At 38.1% G+C, this 15,252-nt stretch overlaps 1 protein-coding gene across 1 annotated transcript in view; it reads right to left on the bottom strand.

Moving 5' to 3' along the window:
- Positions 1–14,291, bottom strand: part of LOC124161490 — a 173,372-nt gene extending 159,081 nt beyond the window's left edge. The window contains exon 1 of the mRNA XM_046537817.1: positions 13,777–14,291. The gene's annotated coding sequence lies outside the window, so the exon portion shown is untranslated. The remainder of the gene's footprint in view (positions 1–13,776) is intronic.
- Positions 14,292–15,252: the final 961 nt, after the last annotated feature.

Here is a 15,252-nt window from a genome sequence, read left to right on the forward strand (position 1 = left end):
TTTGAGGCGTCACACCTTGTGGTCGTGCCAGGATAAGGCACCACTGCTTTTATGACGGTAGTGAGATGGCCGACTTCAGGATAACTATAAATCTACCTTTTCAGAGAAAATGAATGTTTCAAGGGTATTCCGATTTAGGTATATTTCTCTACGCGAGGGAAAGGAAGAAAGCGAATAAAATTTAGAGATGGAATGAAAGGGAGTAGGCCTTATTGGGAATTAAGGAGGGATGTCCAATTGTGGAGGGGAGACTGGCCGGGCTGGTTCATAAAATGCTCAATAAACCCTTAGAAACCTTAGTCAGAAGAATATTCAATTAATAATTAATCGAGTTGGTTAGAGGTAATTATTTGATGCGTGCAAAAATGTGTTCTCTTCTACTCCTAATAAATAGACACAGCTACGTGGCCTCCTTTCAACCGTTGTATTCTGAAAACTTAATCACTTTAGCACACATCTTAACACTATGAATGAACTTTTTGTGGGGAAATTAGACGGCAAGATGACTTACGTCAGCAAGAACCAATAATATCTCTAATGGTCAGGTAAGTTTTACTTACCGCAGAAGCATTTAATATTTTTTAGTCAGTGATATTCGTAGAAAAATCGAGATATTTGTACTAAGGTGTTTTCGTTTATCGGGTAATCGGGGATACACCTGACATTAAATATTTGAAAGATCTGTCATGGTGGATGTTCAGTAACCAAAAGCTGATGCCAACATGGAAACCCCTAATTCCAGTATTATGCTGAGAAATGGAAAAAACAGTGAATGAATAATCAATACATTTCATTTAGTTCATGATAAAATTAAACTAAACAAATTTAAATTAAATTGAACAAATATATATTTATAATGGAAATAAACAACTCGTTATCAGTTATTATTGCCGGCTTAGAGAATTAGGTGAACATTCAGACACATCTCGTCATCATGTACTTTGTTACTTCCATTTTGGTTACATGTGTTTTATCTGAAAATTGCTCGCGTTTCAATGACCTATGTGGGATAAGCAATATTATCTTTACCATGTATTCATATCATTTGCATGATAGTGTCATTAACGAACGCTAAGTATTCTTTTATTTTATGTAAAATTATTTCAATTTGTTTCTTTAATCCTTAAAATGTCTTTGCTTTGAAGGAAATTTAATTGAGCGGATAATTATGTTTTTAATATTGACCATTTTGTGGTACATTCGAAGGAAATATTAAGAAATTAAGTATGGGAATCCTAAGCTCGGATCGCTGGCTACGTTAGAGGCTGAAAAAGTGTGCGGGTACCAATTGCGGGTGCTCTTGAGGTGCGTAACGACATACACGTAACGCTGAAACGGTCGTGAGATGATCGTGGTGATGACGTTACGCTGTGAAGTAGAGAGGGAAATGGTGAAAGAAGAGATGGGAGGAGGGGAGAAGAGAGTTCGGTCGTCCACACTTGAGTGCATTTATAAATCTCTCGACCAGAGTTCTCTTGAGTAGCACTTGAGATGCAATATGGTCGATCTGAAGACGACGATGATGAGCCTTTCCCCTCCCACTATTTCCTTACTTTCGACCTTAGTAAACTCTGTTTCGTCCTGAAACTATGCAGCACCTTGCAGTCCAATTTCTTTTGTATTACCAACAAGTATTTCTTTCCAAATCGTTTGAGGAAAAAGAATGAGGCCTTCAAAATGATTATTGCCCATTTTCTCCAGGATATTGTTTTCTTGGAGAGGAAAAATTTGCGTTAACTTGAGGTAAGATGAAGTTTTCAAAAATATAAATATTTATTAATATCTAACGGACTTATTTGTTGAGAGTTATTCGATAATAATTCTTTGATTTTGAATGAATAACGGGTAGATTAAATGTAGGTAGATTAAATGTAAAGCTTTTGCTATTCCTAGCTAAAATTTGTTTATCCTCTCTCTTATTATGGTAAGTACGGATAAAGTGTTCTCAGAGTATTTACACATTTTAAAAGCATTATATGAGGCAATAAAGATTGGTGAGGGATGATTTTATTTATCAATAGCATGCAATCATTTTATATCGTGCTCACTAGAAAAACGATTACCTGTGCCAGTTTTTTTTATAAGTGTACTTAGGTGTTTACTTATTACATTTTATCAGAAAAAATTGTGTATTTAGAATGTATGAGCCAAGACATTCCTTGGTAAATACCTAATAATTTGAAATTGGTAGGGAATTATAAAAATTATATTCAGCGGAGGTTAATGGTTTTTCTGTTTTCAACTGTTTCTTAGGGACATGCTGAGAAATAAAATGTGAAAGAAATGAAACATTTTGGTATGTATAACTTGCTTAGAAGAAAGTAGGAGGAGACTTTTTAAAGGGAGGTGTGACGTGAGAAGCCCCTTATGACCTCCCTCTGCATTTGCCTTGAGCCAAATAACGCCTCCTTATACCTCGTAGGCTATAAAAGCTTCAAGCAAAGAGTACGGCGAGATATGGCTGGGCCATCCGTTTACATCCCATACCATTGCCAGCGAGCCCTATACTCAGCCGACATCAGTGCTTCCACCGCGTATACAGAGAGCCAGAAGGCCTCATAGATGAGAGAACTCGCATACGCAGACGGTAGCGACAGTGCCGCCTCCGGTGGCGCGTCTGGTGTTTTTATCACCGCTGCCCATGCGTCGGAAAAAAATCGCACTACCATTTCCCCTTAACCGTAAGCCATAGGCCATTCCGAACCTCTTCCACCCTTTTCCTGTGGGATTTACTCACCCGACACCTCTAAAACGGCCGGAATAAACCGCACCGCGTCCCCCGCTATTATCCTTACGTTTCTCCTCTCTCCAGCTCAAAACGTTTGCCACGAGAATTCCGCCTTGGAGATTGGCCCAGAGCGTGTGATGGGGAAACGGCCTGGCCCGCCTATTAGGCGCCGGGGTCCGAGTGCGATTCCAAATTGCGCTATCGCACTTATTTACTAAATATCCCCGGGTGCGATACTATTTTCATTTCGAGTCATTGAGGTATCTCTAGGAAGTGATCGGAAATACTTTTCCACACGGTTGAGGCGGAATTATTGATTGATTGAAGGGAGGTTATCTATAACCAAAATAACAAGTTTAGTTCAGTTACAAAACAATGAGGGGTTTACAGGAACCTCAATAATCAAATTCAACTCACCTTTTTGGGGGAAGCCCTGAAACGTAAGTGCCGTAGACGGCCATTTTACAACCATCACTAAAATAAATCATAGAAGCACTATAAATCATGGGAGCAACTTAAGGTTTAAATTCCCAGAAAGAGGGAAGATAGTGCAAGTTATAATAAAAACTCAGTCACCTAATTAGTGTCCCTTTTTTGTTGTTAGAAGTTGAAAAAGGGACATTTTTCAACAAAAAATATTAGCGGAATGGTCATTTTCAGTAGATTTGTCAACAAATAAATTCAACATTGGCTCTAAAGCTCACTCTATCTTAAAGTTGGTTGTCTTCCCCATGCTTACAGTGATTTTTATGGATTTCATGTGATATAGGTGATTTTTACATATGTCTGAAAATGTCGTTTTTTGTGGAAATTTGTCAAAAGTGCAATTTTTGAACATTTATAGAAAAAAAAGGTTTAAAGTGAAAATCATTTTGGGAAACTATGGCTGCAAATTTATAGCTTCTAAAAGTTTTACTAGATTGGCTCATTTGGTTTAGGTTTTTTACAGGCACAAATACGGCAGTTATGAATAATTTGACTCGTGGGCAGAAATTTTGTGTGTGCCTCATTGACTTTAAGCACTCATATTTTGGAAAATACTTGCAATGGGTCTTAAATATTTTCGATTATTCTTAACTAAGGTTGAAACTAATAACAGGAAAAAATACTCAAAATCTGAGATGGTGGGCGTGGGACCCTGGTTGAGTTTACATGGAATGACCCAGTTGGAAAAAAGTAATTTTTAAACGCTAAAACATTGGTATGAGCGTAGATTACTCAGCATTTCAATCGTAAAATTTTGTTTGATATTCATTTCTGCAAGCAAGAATTATTGATCGTTATTGTCCAAAAATTCCCTTGGAACTTGAACCAAGGACTGTTCAATTAGGAGCCCAATTCTCTAGCCACTTGGCAACCACGCTCCCCATAAGTGTTTGGCCTTAATGAACGATTTGTCCCCAGATTAACGCTCCACTTTGTATCACACCTTTATAGGGTGCGATAAAATCATCGATGCTATCAAAATATTTTGGCATCAATCCTTAAACAAACAAGGTTTTTTGTATATTCCTTATAAACAATTTCTCATTACTTTGAGATGACCTTAAACTTTGCTATCCTAAACACATTTACAGTTGTTTGTGGTTGTGGTTTCGAAAATAATGTTTTGACTTTTCTGATCCGTCGTGGAAAGAGAAGTAAAGTCAAGTACCCCGATGAAAATGAGCGTTCAATTTATATATTCAAAATGGTTAAAAAAAATTGGCTTATTGCCTCAAATTTATTGAAAAAGACCAGGGATCGAAGTGGTAAGGTTAGCTGCGGAGGCTTAATTTTCTGATAAAGTTTTAGACCATTTTTTTATTATTTCATTAAATAACTTTTTTCTTTGGATTCCTATTTCTTAAAAAATAACATGCTTCTAATAATAATATTAGTAACATAAATCATGGCTCTCATTGGTGCATAGACATTAAGTAAGTCAAAGTGTTTAAGTCAATAGTTTACTTTTCGTACGGGAGAGAAAACTCATAGCAATGTGCATATGAAAATTTCTTTTTAAGTTTGGGGAACTAGTTTTCTACCCTGGGAACCATTTGATATCGACAATGGTATTAGAACCTCTTCTACCTAGTGTTCAATCGGGTATTAAACGGAGTTTGCTATTCATCATCTGAAAGAATATTTTCCCTTAACATACGAAACCTTCGTCTGTTCGTGAAAAAAAAAACATTTTTCACGTCATTATATGTGACAATTCCATAATCTACTTCGCCAAGGTTTATTTATTTCATTTAAAATCAAGATTTCAAATGAACTTCGCTGATTCTTAAATGGTAGTAAGAACGCGAACTCATCATCAACGGCCGGCAGGCCACTGGGTGATATATAGAGCGATGGGTAATAAGTTATCCTGCTATAGGAAGGGGTGGTGAGGAGGGAGAGATGGAGGAGGTAACGGAGAGTGTGGAGGGGGTCGGCCGTTGTTCCTACAGCGGCGGGCGGCGGCGGTGGCTGAGGTCTATTCCTGATGGCTGCAGCCGAGACTCCTTGGGGAAATCGCCTCCTCGGTTTCCTCCCCTATTTTTCTAAAGGAGGGAGGGCGGTAGGGTGGGCGGGAGAGTCTAATAGTGGAGTCGAAGCGTGGACATGCGCGCGCACAGATGCCTGCGAGAGACTCGAAGCCTTTCGGCTGACTGATCGCACGGTAGGTACTCACATCGCCCGTCTTCATCCGGGAGTCGTAGTGAAATCGAGGGACCTACTCGACTGTTATGTTGCTTCGATGAATGCTTTTACAGGCGTAGCGGGAGGTTCAATGGTTTGATTTCTTAAAAGCCGTTTCGATGATGAGGTCAACGATCATTTTGGGAGTTTCGCCCTCATTTGGAAGTTTCCACCCTCATTATGAATAAAAACTTTTGGGCTATGTCTCCGCGTCAATTCTTGCGTGGCCCCAACGTTTTCCGACCGATGCTGGTCGCTTTCTCAAGGGATTCTGTGTCCCTTGAAAAAGCGACGAGCATCGGTCGGGAAACGTTGGGGCCACCCAAGAATTGTCGCGGCAACATAGCCCAAAAGTTTTTATTCATAATGACGAGCGCCCGCGAAAGTTTTAACGAAGAATTAGTTCCCACCCTCATTTAAGAGTTGTGTCAGTGCTTGTATAGCAACATACCTCGGCCACAATTCTCTAACACTCGTCATACCGAGTACCAATTTAGATAGACGAGGAGTCTTTAGTTGTTGTGATAGTTAATGCGAGGGAGGTACCGTAATGAATGATAATTTGATGAATATTTTACAAGAGTATCGCATGGATTAATGGTAAGCATGTAGGTATTTGGAGGAGGTGACCGACAGCCAAAGAAATTTTCGCTAAAAAGCACTGAAGCAGGTAACGAGTAGCCTCTGAAAAACCTCCACCACCTCCGAGATTTGAACCCGGATGCTTAGGGTGGGAAGGTAGCAGTCCACCTACCACACCAACCCGATCCCTATGGATCAACGCGTTGATCCCTATTGATCCCGTTGATCCCTATGTTGCAACGGTCCGATAAATCTGGACAGCGTTGCTGATACGGTTAATGATGGTGACTATTGATGTTACAAATCCACATTATCATTTGGATTTATTGGAAACATGATTTTGGGTCTCGACTTTCAAAAGTCGGATATTAATGTTAATTTCAACGACAGGAATTGAATGTATTTTTTTTTGTTGGTAATCATCATGGTGGTTCAATCGACTTCCGATACGACAGCGCAACCTGTAAGCAATTTTGAAGGCAGAGATGCGTAGCCTGACTGCTGTCCTGAATGACAAATCTTTCTCTCTAATTTAAAAGAGACAATTCGATATATCTTATTTGATTTATGATAGATTTAAGGTTATTCTCTGAATTAAAAAAGAGTATGCTTAACCACTTCAATAGTCTACTTGTCAGTAATGTATGAGCGAAGTACGAATTTGTTCATATTCTATGCCATGAGTAAATAAGTCCGATAATACCTGAAAATAGCTAATCTTGCTCAGTATGGTCAAAATTTCTCAAATTTCTGACGTAATGGAGCATGGGTTCCACAGCATGTGCGTATTTTAGCATAGAGGAAAAGATGATTTTGGCTTTTGTGAGTCTTGGTCTCTGTCTCTGCTCCTTTGAAGTGGTTGTCAATGCGAGTACAAATGGTGCAGCTCGTGGGCTGGATATATTACTGCTTCACAGGACTCAAACAAACTGCTCTGCATCCCCGTTCACTTTGCCAGGATATTTCGGCATCGGCGCGAATAAACGAAGGCGCTGCTGGGAAACGAGAAACGCCTTTGCGAGGGACAGATGTGCCCTGAGGGGCTATGGAGATTCGTTGGTGCCATATACAAACCCCCAACACTCCTCCCTTCTGCGACCTTGCTAGGGCGAAGGAAGTTGTGAGTTATTTTGCTATCTCCTGTGGGATCAGTCGAGAATCTTGGCACTCGACACGTGGTGGAATAAATTGGAAGCAGAGAAATGATTCCAGATTCAAAGTGGTGTTATGTGACTTAATGTCAACGCTATGTGAGTGAAATCACAGTTTGATGATCCCACAGGCTAAATATCTGCTAATAAAAGTTCAGTAAATATATTTCAATTACTTGTGATAGACTTTGTTTCCTGCAAAGCATATGAGAGTGTACCTTCATCGAAAACAAAGAAATATTTTTTTCTCACATTTCGTGGTTTTCGTGGCAGGAATAATTTTCACGTTCCGAAATTTGGGCTACAATATTAAGTTCGAGTCCAGGGACAATTTTGTACATTCCCAATCAAATATTCTTGATTGCGGAGAAGAAAATATAAATGGATCTTACGATTGAAAAATTAGCCTCCGCCTGAAATTGTGTAAAGTTTAAACCGCAATAATTTTCCTTAGTATTCATCTTAGAGTCAAGAAATGTGCCTCCAAATTCGTTTTTTATTTGGCCTATAACGAGGAAGAAATGCCATTTTAGTAGAAAATCTCTCCAAAATTAGGTCTCTGATATAGTTCTCCATTCTGATGTTATTAGAAAAGAATGGAATCCCGCTGTTCTTTCCCATCTATTGGCTTTGATAAATTACGAAAAAAATAGTTTTTCTTTCTTGGTCAATATGCCGAAACCATAATTAATCTTTCTATCCAATACTATTGAGTTTGTGTGGAGTTTTTAGCATTCAGATTTTACTTTCTTACGGGAAACTTTGCTAACAATGCCAAAGAATGGGACAACATTTAAATTTGGCATATGCTATTGATAGGAGGGCTTGTTTATGCGTATAGTTATTTCTTTCATACTAACATTAAAGATTGTAACGTTGTGATTAGATTAAACTTCACTTATGTTTTTCATCTTTAGCATTTTCCTTTCATTTGGATTTTGGTTGAAGACATGACATTCCAAAACCCTGACTTCTCGGACTTCGTTGCAGTAGTGGGGATACAAATGCCTATGATGAGGAAGAAAGGGTGTGCTGTGGAAATAGGTGAAGCCTTGGCTCTATGATTTTGATAATGTTCCCCTTTTTCACGCTACTGTTTTACACCGCTTTGACAAAGAATTAGGAAGGATGACTTACTGCTATATGAAAATTACCATTGTGTTGCGAAACCATGCAATGATGTTTTTTTACTGCTCGACCTCTCTATCGTCTGACAACCCTTTCATCATGTCTCCTGACACTCACCGTGTTCGACTTATATTGCTCCCCTTTTTAATTTATTTTACTCTCCCCCATTTTATAACCACTTTCTCTAAATTATAGAGTATTTATGATATGTTAATAAGTTTTTGGTTCGATTATTTCCCAGGCATTCAAAATGGTCTATATTTATTAAGTTGTTCAGTTCATTTATACTGAGAGAAAATAGAATAGTTTTTTTATTTTGGCATGCAAGCATTTGATTCATTTCAATCAATATTAGGACCACGCAAGGTCTACTTATCCCTTTTACTCTTTGGCACTTTCTAATTTCATAAAATGCCCATGCCCATTTAGTTGAAACTTCGAATAATCATATGAATTTTTTGTATTATTTTTGGTGAACATAAACGAATATATTTTTGATAGAAATTGGCGATTTTCCCCGCTCTATAACGATTTTTTAAAATGAGTTAGAGGCTTTTTTTAATGTGAAATTTTGAGTAGCAATCATAGCTTCTCTGGCGTAGCCCTATTTTTTATTGATCATACAAAACATGGAACTACTTCCAATCCATTTCTTATACACTTGCGGACGTTAAGTAACCTTGAATCGGCCTATAGTGAGGAATATTCTAATAATTAAGGGAAAAAAATATTTTTAATGTTAAAGGTATAATTTTGGATTTTAGTGAAGTATTTTTTAGTTTTCATATTCATTTTTCGATATTTGTCGAAGTACTGCTTTCGTTTAAATTCTCATAACTTGAATTTTTGCAAATTTAGTTTTTTTTTTGGTAAAAAAGCCGTTTATTTTACTTTTAACAAAAAATGATTACTGTTTTTCAGTATTTTTTAGGTAATAAAGTTTTAGTATAAGTAAAGTTTTAATGTGGTAAAATTTTATTGGGAACTAAAAATTGAATTTTGCATATATCTAAAACTATATAATAAAAAATAATGAAACAATGACTTGCAATTTTCCACAAATATGTGTAAATGTCCCTAATTTTCGTGGAAAATTGTAAGTCATTGTTTCACTATGAATCAATTCCACTCCATCTCGCTTGATTCCTCGAATTTTATATAATAAAAAGTACATTTTCACTTGTATTTAAATTTTTTTCATTTTTATGCTCTAAAGCATTTGAGTTCTTGAGTGTTTTAGGGCTAAAGGAGGAATCCTTATGTCGGTACTTAAACTTTTGAGCATTTTCTTGCTAACTTACTCATATACTCAAATTAATTGCAGTTAACTCACTAGAAGGTAATAATTAAATTCCATTTACAGGTGGAAGTAACTCTTACCTAAGTGGGTATACATTTATTAGTGGCCAGTTTTTTTCAGATACACAAATATAATTGAAGACTAGATGTTTTTTACCAGGGTATTAAAAAACTGATTACTGATTTTCTGGAGAGTATTAGTGAGGAATGAGTATTTTTGAACAGATACAGAGAAGAAAGAGAAACTTGGCATATTTTTTTGAGGGAATGATGTTTTAAATTCATCAATCAAGGGACCAGTGGAAAGAGAAAGGAGGAAGAAGAAAGCTTAAGATGACAGATGGAATGATGATGGGATGCTTAGGATAGGTTACACTGGAGAGATATTTGCTGTTTCGAATCCTCCAATTAAAGGAAGGGTACCAAATGATGATAAAGATGAACTGATGCGAATGAATTGCAGAAGGAATGCCCTACTTTCCTTGACGATCACGAATTGATTTTCGTTCTTTAATCCAGTCACTAGAGTAGTTCTTAAGAAATTTCTTGAACGAATGAGAAGTTCTGCGATATATGAGACCTATATTTTCTTTGTAGTTATCCTGTTATAAATACTCTGATAATCACATATTTATTAGCTTCTGCTTTAGAGTGAAATATAGCATGCTGAAGGTACTTAAATTATGACGTTATTATTTCATCTGCACAGGAAAAGAGAGGAAATCGATTTATGACGTTGCGGAGTATTAACACAAACTTGATATTTGAGTAATTGAAGGGGTTCTTAAAACAGGGTTTTGTTGCTATAATGAGGCAGCCATTTTGAGCATGATCGAGATGAGGCATTGGGATTACATTACATTACTCAGGGATGTAAAATTCGTGTCCTTGTTGTTCTTATTTACGCTTGTAAATACTTTCACAAATACACAATAGGAAAGCCTTTGAAACTTAATTAATATCACCCGTTCATTGCAGCTTATACTGATATGATTTTTAATGAACTTGTGGACTGAGGAATATAATTGATAGATATAATTTAAACGAGGAATCATGATCCTACATTAGTTTGATTTTGACGAATGAACCGTTTTATGGATTAACCGGTTTATGAATTTACCAGAACCGTTGGAATACACGCGAATTACCGCTCACAGCAACTTATTTCAGGTATATGAACATGAGCATAATATTTACGAATTTAGCTTCAATTCGAGCTTCCCACACTAACTTATTTCACTTATTTGCACGCGAGTTTAACCCATTTAAAAAAAAAATATTCTTTCAATATTTCAGCATGTAAATTCTATTTGGAGCGATTTTTTTCTCCTCTCTCTAATCTCAAGCGATTCAAACATAGTTTCAAGATATAATTGGCTCCTTCGCGCGAGCGAAATACCCAGCCATTAAGTCAAGGTTGGTGAAGGGAGCGAGGACCCTGGGCGAAATTTGATATCTCGCTAAAAGTCTGGCTTCTGAACGGAAGGGAAAACATCTCGGAGTCAATCGTCCTGTCTTTCCATCCAATAGTCCCCTTAAACTTCGCTTCTCGATCCAATTTGGCATCCGTACCACTCTGGGCCAAGTAAACAAGGTGAAAACTTTACGCTCCAATTTGAAAGAGGCGAAGAAATTGGAAGTTCTGAGGACCCACACCCTCAGTGCATTGCACCTCGCGCGGAATCAAAAATAGACCTCGGAACTAAACCAGAAGTGACCGGAGAGTGCGGGAAATATGAAAGACGTTAGGGAATTTTTAGCTGCCCACTTGAGCAAACTTTGATGTGTAAACAATTTCAAACTCCCCTATTGACGAGCGATGGAATCAATTTTTATTTCCAAGGGTAATGGTTTATTTGGTCCTATAGTACATCACGTTACATGATAAAATTTCGTAAAATTGACATTACGAATATTTTGTGGAAGTTGTTTATGTGGATGCATTTTATCTGTATTGTAAACCCCACACTAATTTTAATGTTAACCGACCCTAGCTTCGGCAGTTCAGTGCGAGTCGGGTCGGCTTTCACTAAAAAATAGCGTGGCGTTTACAATTGTGTTTTAATTTGAAAAAAAAAAACTCGTTAAAATCGTTATTTAAGACAATAAGACGGAATACTTTGTGTTGGTTAGTCCTGTGGCTCAGAATACCACAGCTTCTGAATGTATAGGAAAGAAAAAAATCGTGGAAAGGGAAACGAACCGATGATATTTGGACTACCGTGCTGTTATGTAGCCGTCCAAGGTAGATGTGATTCTTAATTCCCGTGAAAACATCTCCGAACACGCAAAATAAGTAAAACGATTAACTTAAGGCAAATGCCGCGAGAGATTAGGATATGGGATGGCTTAGTTCCCATCGAAGTTGCCCTGAGTCTCCAATGTCTGTTTCTCGATTCGTGATGTGAGCTTTTTTTCAGTCTCAGCTGGTGGTTTCTGGAATTGCGAAAAGCCCCGGAAGATAGGCGAACAAGTTTAAGTCACTACACTTCATGCTTATCTTTTACATTTATTTGCGCTGTTATAGAATCCATAATTAACATCAGAGCTTCCATTCCTCAAGATTAAGGTTTGATTTTACACAGTTGTACAAAAATTTGTTGCTTCTTTATCACTATGTAAGAAGGTCGTTATTTTTCTCATGTAGTTGGACGCGTAAAGATATTAACTGCCGAGTCCTTACCTGCGATTCGAAAAGACTAATCGATCTTTTCCTTTAAATTCCTTAAATTCTTAACCTGATTCTGATCTCAGACATCTTTTAGCCCATCGAATAGCTAATAACTAATATCGACGAACTCCTAAAATACCTACTTTTAATAATGGCTGTTGTAATCACCACCTGTTTCTAGTGAGAGTAAAAGATTTTTTTTCACCCGAGATGAACGTTTATAAAGGAGCGCCGCCAACTAAATATATCTACCTGTACAGAAGGTGAGATTTGAGATAGCTTGCTGATTTGGCTCGTTTGACGAGATGCTGATTTTGAATTATTTCAATTCTATTACCCCAAGTGTCCTGTCACCACCAATCGGAAGAAAAATCTTGGACTCGAGCTCTATATTCGCAAATATTATTCATTCTAAGTGTTGAATAAATTTCAATCATCGATTTGATACAAATAAATCTAAACTATGCTACAATCACAATTTTTCCAGCAATCAATAAAAATATGATGTTCTCAATTTGAATTATCCATTTTTGCTTTTATTCCATTGGCACTATAGTCTCAATTTTATCTGCAGTTGAAAGATGCATGCCAGTCTTGCAGCAAAATTAGTTAGCAGCCTTGCCTATCGCGTGTGGGACGAATAAATTGGAAAAATTCCACCGCCTTGGTGAGGAAAAGCCAGAAAGTGAGATTACGATTTGTGCGCGGGATCGAGGAAATATTGCATTTCATTTCTTGCATCCAACCCTTTATATCACTAAAGAATAATACTGAAGTAGTTCGCCATTAAAGTGCAACACTGATTTAGAATATAAAACATAGTTACGAGAATGTACGGTGCATTATTCAACTTTAGTAACTTATTTGCATGTTTTGATATCCAATTTTAGAACTCGGACGTTGAACTCGGATCACTTGGTAGTCTACTTTTCATTTTATCAAGCATTACTTGTGAAAATATAGACTTGTGTTATAATCTCATTTTATAGTTTTAACGGAGTGCTATTTTGAAGTCTGAAGCGCAAGAAAAAAATTGTGTTTATTTTCTCACTTAAATCGTATTAGTCTTGAAAAAAATCATTTCGTTTAGTCAACAATTTCAGTGTCACGTCAAAATAATTATTTCTACGCGTTCACTGCCGGCCTTCTTTTTACTTTAAAGGCACGAGTCGTTTTATACTCATTTAATATCTCAACGCTTGGCCAAAAAGTAACTTTTATGACCTCGGTATCAGAATCATTTTCATGGCCTATCAATTTTGAAGAGTTTTTCGTAATCCCTCATCATATATTTACACCGACACACTGGCACAATCATAACACCGTGTCCATTCCAGGAATACGAAAATATGTAAATAGAACGTTATCAATATAACTCGTGTTGTTTATTCCTATTGAGAACGTAGTATGGAAATCACTCGGGCGAACTATCCATTGAAGACATGAACAGTGTCCATGCACTGATCACCGCTTAGGTAACCGGTCCTTAACACTAATACACAGCCTCCTCCGTGGTTACGGATGGATTGAAATACGAGAAGACTCACCGGGAGATATCGTCAGCTGACCTCCGGGACTGGGTCTTCTGAGTCGCTGTCAGCCGCTAAACCAGGCCGCCAGGGGTGGACTGATTCCTCCTTGTCCTCTTCGCACAGTTCGTCGATTATCCTTCTTCTCCACCTTCACCCCAGTTATGATAAGCCCTCACACTCGATTACGTGTCACGTAAAAAATCTTGTAATCCCTATGTACTTGCTTGAGAAAAACTTTGTTACTTACGTTGATTATACTTAAAAAAAAGAGAAAAAATAAATATACGTTTCGCTTAAATTTATCCTAAAAGGCGTTTTGCGGGACGGGTCGTTGCTTGTGTAGGGAGGGATGTGCGACTATGTTGGAGCTTTGGCCGAATGTTAATGTGTGTTGCGCATGTGTGGTTGTTGTGGACGGGCTGTAGGAGAAGGAGAAAGAGAGAGAAGGAGAGATAGAAGAGAGAGGGGAGGCAAAGCAAGAGTTGGCGAGAATGTTGGATTAGTTTTGGAGGCTGGGGACAGAGGGCGTCTCCGCGCTCCCTTGCCTACTTCCGTCTGGAGACGGCGGCGCGGGGGAGGGGGATTGGAGAGAAAGTGAGGGGACGGAGGGGAGGTTGCGACGGAGGAGGGGCAGTTCGCGGGTCCGGCGTCGGAGGGGAGGGGTGAGTTGTGGAAGGGGGGGGGGTGTAGAAAAAAGAGGGGAATGAGGAAAGGATGTGGAGATGATGGGGCTGAAGGGTTAAGAGGAAATGAAGCCCTCGAAAACAGTTGTGTCTGACCGTATTTGAAGTAAGGTAAATTTAAAAAAAAATTATTTCTCCGTGTTAAGTGGGTATAGAGTGGTATTCCCAAACTAAAGTTCCCTCTTTAATTTCCCGGTCAAGCGTGCCTTATTCATTAGAGTTTATTCCTCGAAACACTTCAAAATTTTCTTTTACCTTCTGAGTTTTGGGGAAATTGCTTCATTTATATAATTTTTCAGCCTCCCAACATCCTTGTGGGTAGAGAGCTTGCCTGCTGACCAAAGAGTTCTGGGTTCAAATCCATAAATTATCAAAAAAAATTCGAAAGGCTATATCCAGCGTTTCATTATGTTTCAAGTTCAATAAAAAAACAATCGTACAGGGCAAACAAAGAGGAGCGTGGTAGACTTGTGGGTAGAACATTTGCCTGCTGATCGAAGAGTTCTAGGTTCAAATCTATGGTGAAGCCTGAGGACATACCGAATCAAAGTTTTCACAGTATGAGGTGGCCCAGGGAAGGGAGATGGACCTCCTATCCTGAATTTGTGAATTTCACATGCTTATGACTAGTCCGTGCTTAGCTCTACCCTCACCTATCCAAACCGACCATGGGGTTGAATCACCAAATGAGTGAATGTGCTTGATAAGGAGTCATGAAGACACATCACTCCGACCGGTTGTTTTTGTCTTTTTTTCGCAACGAATTGCGTGCTTGAAACACATCATCATCACCTTTAATTTGTCAGGG

Source organism: Ischnura elegans, chromosome 6 (genome assembly GCF_921293095.1).
Source record: "Ischnura elegans chromosome 6, ioIscEleg1.1, whole genome shotgun sequence".
Classification (NCBI taxonomy): Eukaryota; Metazoa; Arthropoda; class Insecta; order Odonata; family Coenagrionidae; genus Ischnura; species Ischnura elegans.